At 40.1% G+C, this 8,838-nt stretch overlaps 1 non-coding gene across 1 annotated transcript; it reads left to right on the top strand.

Annotated features, from left to right (window-relative positions):
* Positions 1 to 8,023: 8,023 nt before the first annotated feature.
* LOC112746422 (small nucleolar RNA R71) lies at positions 8,024 to 8,127 on the top strand. Its single transcript, XR_003174308.1, has one exon. It is a non-coding gene; the product is annotated as a small nucleolar RNA R71 (small nucleolar RNA).
* Positions 8,128 to 8,838: the final 711 nt, after the last annotated feature.

Raw genomic sequence — 8,838 nt, 5'->3', positions numbered from 1 at the left:
ATATGAGTAAGTCTCTATTCCCAAGACAACTACTCAATGGAATTAGATCGAGAAGCCTTTCCTAACAAAATTCAAGAGAAAAGATTGAAGAAGAAGATACACTATTATTGATTCATTGAATTACAATAGAGCTCCCTAACCCAATGAAAGGGGGTTTAGTGAATCATAGCTCTGAATTCAATTACAAAGAAAAGAAACTAGCTAAAATCAAAGTAAAAGTCCTCTTCTAACTTAACTTCTATCCTATTTATACACTTTCTATATTGAGCTTCAGTTGTGCTTCTTGGGCTTTGAGGCCTCTCCTTGCTTTCCTTTGTCTTGGGTTTATGATCCATAATCTTGATGAGGTTGTTGATCCAAATCCTGTAACATTTATTGAGCCAACTTAGTGATAATCAAATAATGGCACATGACTCAATAAATGAGATTTCAAACTCATCAATCCCTCAGGCCCAATCCCATAAACCATGATATTCAATTGGGTTTCATACCAAAGTAAGTTTAAGTTAATAATTGTGCTCAAAGACTAACTTAAATCACAATATTTTTGGCCCAGAAACCTTTTTTCAAGAGTGGCGTTTAAGTTGTAGTTTAAGCTTAAACTGCAACTTAAACGCCAGACACTTCCAGTGATGCCATTTGTAGAAGCACGTTTAAGCTTCAGTTAAGGTTAAACTGAAGCTTAAACGTGGAAATGGAAGAAGGTAGCCCTGGAGAGTCATGTAGTCGAACACGTTAAGCTTCAGTTTAAGGTTAAACTGAAGCTTAAACGTGGAGATAGGAAGGGCAGCCCTGGAGGTCGAACACGTTTAACCTCCAGTTTGAGGTCAAACTGGAGGTTAAACGTGGAAAAGGGTGGAGGCATACTGGAGGTCGAACACGTTTAACCTCCAGTTTGAGGTCAAACTGGAGGTTAAACGTGGAAGCTTGGAATGGTGGCCCTGGAGGTGTCGAACACGTTTAACCTCCAGTTTGGGGTCAAACTGGAGGTTAAACGTGGAGATGGAGAGAGCAACCCTGGAGTGAAAAAACTATCGAACACGTTTAAGCTCCAGTTTGAGTCAAACTGGAGCTTAAACGTGGAATGGCCCCTGGTACTCTTCTGGTTCTGGCGTTTAACCTCCAGTTTGAGGTCAAACTGGAGGTTAAACGTGAACTCCTCCCTGGGTGCATACTCATTCTGGCGTTTAACCTCCAGTTTGAGGTCAAACTGGAGGTTAAACGTGGAATGCTCCTTAAGTGAGGCTTTCATTCTGGCGTTTAACCTCCAGTTTGAGGTCAAACTGGAGGTTAAACTTCAATCCCAGCATTTCTTATCCTTCATGATTTTGGCGTTTAAGCTCCAGTTTAGGCTTAAACTGGAACTTAAACTCCACATGTGATATTCAAGCTTCCTTTATTGATTTTGTTGCTTCCTTGCTTAGCCTCTTCTTCCCTGAAATCATCCAAACAATTGCATCAAAGTCTTGCAAAACTTCATGAGAAATCTTTCATTCATAGCATTTAAGTAATATAACTAAAACTCATGGAATTTGCATCGAAATCATATTGTTTGGATGGTTCATTACTTTGTTCTTCATTTAACCATTTTTGGTTACTTTAAGCTCAAGAAAATGCATAAAACAACTAAAACTAACAGAAAAATGCTAGTGAAACTAGCCTATGATGCCTTGGCATCACAACACCAAACTTAATACTTGCTTGTCCCTAAGCAAGTCCTGAGTTATTTGAGAAGACAGTATGAACAGAAAGTAATTACATTGGCTATATTAGCAAGCATTTGAAGTTCATCAGAAGGGTTCTATGCAGAAAGTTGCAGCATCACTTTTTCATACTTATCAGGTAGGATTATCACTTTTTCATTGCATCCATCAAAAATTGCTATGGCCTCCTGTTATTCTTATGTCTTTGGCACTTTTCTTTTGTTTTTTTCTTTTCTTTTTCTTAGAGCTTCTTTTGCTCCTTGTTTGCTTAGTGTCATGTGTTGCACAAGCCTTTGGCCTTTTCTTTTCTTATCAGTGCACTACACATATCCACTTTAGGCATTTTAGTTCACATTCCTTCTTGAGACATTGGTGCCCAGCACCTCTTTGTGTGACTAATGTTTTGTATTGAGGTTGCTCTTGATAATGGACTTTTGTTGATAATCCCGGGTTAGTTAACCCAAGTTACCAAGTGTTGAAACACTCCTCAGAACCTAGTCATCCAAGCATATCCTTAATACATAAACACCACAGGCATTTGTCTCAGAAGTTCAAACCATTGGTGCCTAGCTTATTTTCTCAATTTTTTTTGCTTTTGGTTGCCTTTTTCCGTGGCTTTTTCTTTTCCTTTTTCTTTCTTTTTCATGGCCAAAGACATTTATTCATCAAGATCCATAGACAATTTTTACTTCTACATAAAAAATGATAATTCTACACTCTAATTTTAGTGATGTGACTAAACAATCAAGCATGCATACCACCACTTAATTCTACTTGATTTGTCACTAATTTAGCCAAGTTACTTTTGTTCAAGCTTTTCTTTTATTTTTGGAAACAGAACAAGCATGGCAGGCACTTGTTTAAGAAGGTGAAGTTATATCCAAACATCTAAGCATTCACTTTATTCAAAGCAATTAACAAAAAAAAACTACACATTCCAGAAAGAGTCAACATTTACAGTTTAAACCAGAACACGCATGCTTTTGTTTAACCTTTTTAAAGAATTATCAAGGAATAATACCACCTTGTGAAATTCCTTGTTTTCTCTTTGTTGTCAGGAAACACTTTGATTTCTCCTTCTTCTTCCTAAATGTTGCTTCATGCTTTAAGGTTCTTGTTTCCTTTCCTGCAAAGAGTAATGAAGTTGCTTGCTCCTCAAGCACTTAAGTGGTTAGCTCAACTATGTGTGGGTAAGTATCGGATTCTTAAGTTGGTGTGTGAACATCAAACTTAGTCTCCCACTTACTTCTCTGTGTTCTTTGAATCCTTGAGTTATCTTGGAATGATGTTGCTACTAAGGGTTTTAAGCATTTCTGTGACTGCTTAGAATAGTTGTTCCTTTCACATAATTCAAAGGTTGTTGTGTTCAGTTGATCTTTATGGTGGAACACCAAACTTAGAGTCACACATTCCCCTTTGACTTATGGATCCATGAATTCATTGTTTGGTGTGAAACACCAAACTTAATTCTTTGCAATGCACAGAAACTACTTTACCCCTTTTATTGAAACAAATAAAAGAAACAGCAAAAAGGTATTACCTCAGGTTGGGTTGCCTCCCAACAAGCGCTTGTTTAACGTCATTAGCTTGACGGTCAGCTTCCTCAGTTGAGGTGATATTTAACTTTGTCCTTCTCCTCCACATCTCCCAAGTAATGTTTGAGTCTTTGACCGTTAACAATGAAGGTTCGTTGCGACTTTTCTTCCATGATTTCTACTTGTCCATAGTTGGAGACCTTGGTGACAAGGAATGGTCCAGACCACCTTGATTTTAACTTTCCTGGAAATAGCTTTAGCCTAGAATTGTAGAGCAATACTTTTTGCCCTTCTTTAAATTTCCTTGGGGCTATGTTGCTGTCATGCTTCTTCTTTGCTCTTTCTTTGTAAATTTTGGCATTCTCATAAGCTTCCGCTCTGAATTCTTCCAATTCTTGAATTTGCAACATCCTTCTTTCTCCAGCGGCTTTATTGTCCAAGTTCAGAAGTTTCAAGGCCCAGTATGCCTTGTGCTCCAACTCCAGTGGCAGATGGCAAGCTTTTCCATATACTAGTTGGTAAGGAGACATTCCAATTGGTGTTTTGAAAGCTGTCCTATATGCCCAAAGAGCATCATCTAGCTTAATCGACCAGTCCTTTCTTGAAGTTCCCACAGTTTTTTCCAGGATTCTTTTGAGTTCTCTGTTAGATATTTCGGCTTGCCCACTTGTCTGTGGATGGTATGGTGTGGCTACCCTGTGTTTGACTCCATATTTTAGGAGCAATGCCTCTAATGGTTTGTTGCAAAAGTGGCTTCCTCCATCACTGATGATTGCTCTTGGAACCCCAAAACGGCAAAAAATGTGTTTTCTGAGGAAGTTCATGACTACCTTATTATCATTGGTTGGAGTTGCTATTGCTTCAACCCATTTGGAGACATAATCTACTGCCACAAGAATGTAATTATTCGAGTATGAGGAGGGAAATGGTCCCATGAAATCTATCCCCCATACATCAAACAATTCTAGTTCCAGAATGAATTGTTGTGGCATTTCATTTCTTCTTGGCAGGTTCCCAGCTTTCTGGCATTCAGGGCAGTGCTTCACTAATTCTTTTGCATCTTTGAAAATAGTAGGCCAATAAAAACCACACTGCAACACCTTAGCTGCTGTTCTTTCCCCTGCAAAGTGCCCTCCATAAGTGGAGCCATGGCAGTCCCATAAAACTTCCCTTCCTTCTTCCTCAGATATGCATCTTCTGAGTATGCCATCGGAACATTTTTTGAACAAGTATGGTTCGTCCCAGATGAAGTATTTGGCATCATTTACCAATTTCTTCTTTTGATGTTTGTTAAATTCCAAAGGTAAACTCCCAGTGGCCTTGAAGTTTGCTATGTCTGCAAACCAGGGTGCTTTGTGAATTAGCATGAGTTGTTCATCAGGAAAGCACTCATTTACATGTGTGCTTTGTGTGCTTCCTTCTTCACATGGTATCCTTGATAAATGATCTGCCACCTTGTTCTCTACACCCTTCTTGTCTTTGATTTCAATGTCAAATTCCTGCAACAAAAGAACCCATCTAATAAGTCTCGGTTTAGATTCTTGTTTGGCAAGTAAATATTTTAACGCTGAATGATCAGTGAAAACAATGACTTTAGATCCAATGAGATAAGTTCTAAATTTTTCAAATGCAAAGACTATTGCCAAGAGTTCTTTTTCAGTGGTTGTGTAATTCCTTTGGTTAGCATTCAAGACTTTACTGGCATAATAAATCACATGTACCAAATTGTCTTTCCTTTGTCCTAACACTCCCCCAATAGCAAGGTCTGATGCATCACACATCAGTTCAAACGGTAAGTTCCAATCAGGTGGGGCAATGATAGGTGCAGAGGAAAGTTTTTGCTTCAAAAGTTCAAAGGCTAGCATGCAATTTCCATCAAATACAAAGGGTGTATCAGAGACAAGCAAGTTACTCAAAGGTTTGGCTATTTTAGAAAAGTCTCTAATAAACCTTCTGTAAAAACCAGCGTGGCCCAAAAAGCTCCTAACTGCCTTGACATTACTTGGTGGAGGTAGTTTTTCAATGATTTCCACCTTAGCTCTGTCCACCTCCATGCCTCTATTAGAGATTTTGTGGCCAAGGACTATTCCTTCTGTGACCATGAAATGACACTTTTCCCAGTTTAATACTAGATTAGTCTCTTGGCACCTCTTAAGCACCAAGGCAAGGTGGTGTAGGCAGCTGGGAAAAGAATCCCCAAACACAGAAAAATCGTCCATGAAGACCTCAATAAATTTTTCAATCATGTCCGAAAAGATGGACAGCATGCATCTTTGGAAAGTGGCAGGTGCATTGCACAATCCAAAGGGCATGCGTCTATAAGCAAAAACTCCATATGGACAAACAAATGATGTTTTCTCTTGATCACTAGGATCAACTACTATTTGGTTGTAGCCTGAATATCCATCCAAGAAACAATAGTAAGCATGTCCGGCAAGCCTTTCAAGCATCTGATCCATGAATGGGAGTGGGAAATGATCTTTTCTGGTGGCTTCATTGAGCTTCCTGTAGTCTATGCACATCCTCCACCCAGTAACGGTTCTTGTGGGTATGAGTTCGTTCTTCTCATTTGGCACCACCGTTATGCCACCTTTCTTGGGAACTACATGGATGGGACTAACCCATGGGCTATCAGAAATGGGGTAGATTACCCCTGCCTGCCATAACTTCCTCACTTCCTTTTGTACCACTTCTTTCATGACGGGATTCAATCTTCTTTGAGCTTGAATGGAGGGTCTAGCATCTTTTTCTAACAAGATTTTATGCATGCATATGGATGAACTTATCCCCTTCAAATCAGCTAGAGTCCATCCAATGGCATCTTGATGAGTTTGCAGCACCTTGATCAATTCTTCTTCTTGTTCTTGGCTCAAGGCCGAGCTAATGATAACAGGGTGACTCTCATCACTACCCAAGTATGCATACTTGAGATTAGGGGGCAATGCTTTGAGCTCAGGTTTTGGTGCTTCCTTTTCTTCTTTCACTTTCTCTGGCCTGCTTAGCATAGTTGTGTCATCATCCTTGATATCACTAACTTCAATATCCTTGGTGAACTCCTCCTCTGCCACTTCCTTTATTGTTTCCTCAAAAGTTTCTTGTACTGCAATGTCCACTACATCAACCCTCATGCATTCCCTTAGTGATTCTGATGGATAGCTCATTGCCTTGAATACATTAAACACCAATTTCTCATCATGGAGTCTAAGAGTGAGTTCACCCTTTTGTACATCTATGATGGCTCCAGCAGTAGCTAGGAAGGGTCTTCCCAGAATTATTGAAGCTTTGGCTTCTTCCTCCATATCTAACACCACAAAATCAGCAGGAAATATAAATTCTCCCACCTTCACCAACAAATCCTCAACTATCCCATGAGGGAATTTAAAAGTTCGATCTGCCAATTGGAGGGCCATTCTTGTTGGTTTGGCCTCTTCAATCTTCATTCTTTTCATCATTGTTAGCGACATCAAATTGATGCTGGCCCCTAAATCACACAAGGCCTTCTCCACCATGACTTCTCCTATAATACAGGGGATTTGGAAACTGCCTGGGTCCTTCAATTTTTGAGGCAATTTGTGCTGAATGATGGCACTGCATTCTTCAGTTAACAACACAGTTTCCTCATTTCTCCAGCTCCTCTTCTTGGTCATCAATTCTTTTAAGAATTTTGCATAGAGTGGCATTTGCTCTATTGCTTCAGCAAAGGGAATGTTGATTTGAAGCTTCTTGAAAATCTCCAAGAACCTGGAGAATTGGCCATCCTTTTCACTTTTCATCAAACGTTGAGGATAAGGTGCTTTAGGTGTGTAAGGCTTCAAGACCTCTTTTTCTTTTTCTTTTGTTGCAAACGGTGTAACAGATTGTCCTTGTTCTTTGTCTTTCACATTTTCCTTTACTTCATCCTCTGTGGTTTCCTTTGAAATCTCCTTTAGATTCTTTCCACTTCTGAGGGTTATGGCCTTACATTCCTCCCTTGCAATAGCCTTAACAGTATGAGAACTGCTTGTCCCAGGGGCTTGCTTAGTCAAATACAAAATTTGATTTTCTAGCTTCTGGATGGCAGCTCCTTGGTTTTGCAAGTTAGAATTTACTTCTTCCTTAAAAGCCTTCAATTCAATTATGTCTTGGCTCATGGTTGCAAGCATTCCTTCCATCCGGTTTAATTGATCTTGAAATTGTTGGTTCGGATTAGGTTGGGTATGTTGATTATTTTGGCCATGATATGATGATTGGGGGTAAGTGTTTTGTGTGGCTTGGTATGATCTTTGGTTGGAGTTTTGGTATGTGGAATTGTTTTGTTGGTTGTGGTTGTAAGGTTTGTGGTTTTGTGGTTGGGTTTGTTGGTTTCCCCACCCAAAGTTTGGGTGGTTTCTCCAGCCTGGGTTGTAAGTGTTGGAGTGTGGATCATATGATTGCCTTTGTTGGTTTCCCACATAGTTAACCTCATCCCAATCACCTCCTTCAATGCCTACTTCCTCTTGATCTTGTGTGTGTATTGCAGCCACTTGCTTTGTTTCTAATTGCCTGGTAAGCTCTGCTAGTTGCTTGGCAAACACCTTGTTTTGGGCTAGAATTGTATCGACATGGTTCAGCTCCATGACTCCCTTAGTGTTGTGCCTTTCTGATGCATAGTAGTACTCATTCTCAGCCACTGTCTCGATCACTTCAATGGCTTCTTCCACGGTCTTTTTCTTGTTCAATGAACCTCCTGATGAATGGTCTACAGCCTTCCTTGATTCATAAGAGAGCCCATCATAGAAGATGTGCAATTGCACCCAATCATGGAACATGTTTGGTGGGCATTTCCTTGTCAAGTCCTTGAATCTCTCCCATGCCTCGTAGAGAGTTTCACCATCTTGTTGTCTAAAAGTCTGGACCTCAGATCGAAGCCTATTGACCTTTTGTGGAGGGTAGAAACGTGCCAGAAACTTGCCTTCCACCTCATCCCATGTGGTTAGACTCCCCCTTGGGAATGATTCCAGCCACTTAGCTGCCTTGTCCCTAAGTGAAAATGGGAACAAGAGCAGTTTATAGGCATCTTCCTGGACTCCATTGGACTTCACAGTGTCACAAATTCTCAGGAATTTTGTGAGATGTTGGTTTGGGTCTTCATTAGCACTTCCTCCAAAGGAACAATGATTTTTCACCAATGATATTAGCTGTGGCTTGAGCTCAAAATTGTTGGCCTGAATGGGTGGTTTCTGGATGCTACTACCACAATTCCCAGAGGTTGGGTTTATGTATGAACTAAGAACCCTCCTCTCAGGAATGGCATTGTTTCCATCAGCTCTCTCATGGTTGTGAACTTCTCTATCCATGTTGAGATCTAGAGCTTCCTCAAAATTGTCCTCAGATTCTCCTTCAGATTCCTCTTCTCCCACTACTCTCTTCCCTCTTGCTTCCCTTCTAAGTCTATGAAGGGTCCTTTCCGGTTCGGTATATGGAGGAGTTGATGTCTCTCCTCTCCTACCTGTCATACAAGAACACAGCTCAAACACAAACAGGTAAAATACTCTTGGTTAATGGAAGAGTATGGTCAGCTCAATTGAGGAATTAATTCAAACAGTTAGTGAGTCAGTGAGTTAGTTGCATGAATTTAAAGG

The sequence above is a fragment of the Arachis hypogaea genome, chromosome 14 (genome assembly GCF_003086295.3).
Source record: "Arachis hypogaea cultivar Tifrunner chromosome 14, arahy.Tifrunner.gnm2.J5K5, whole genome shotgun sequence".
NCBI classification, from domain to species: Eukaryota; Viridiplantae; Streptophyta; class Magnoliopsida; order Fabales; family Fabaceae; genus Arachis; species Arachis hypogaea.
The sequence above is the reverse complement of the archived record's forward strand: the minus strand, read 5'-3'. Positions and strand labels throughout refer to the sequence as shown.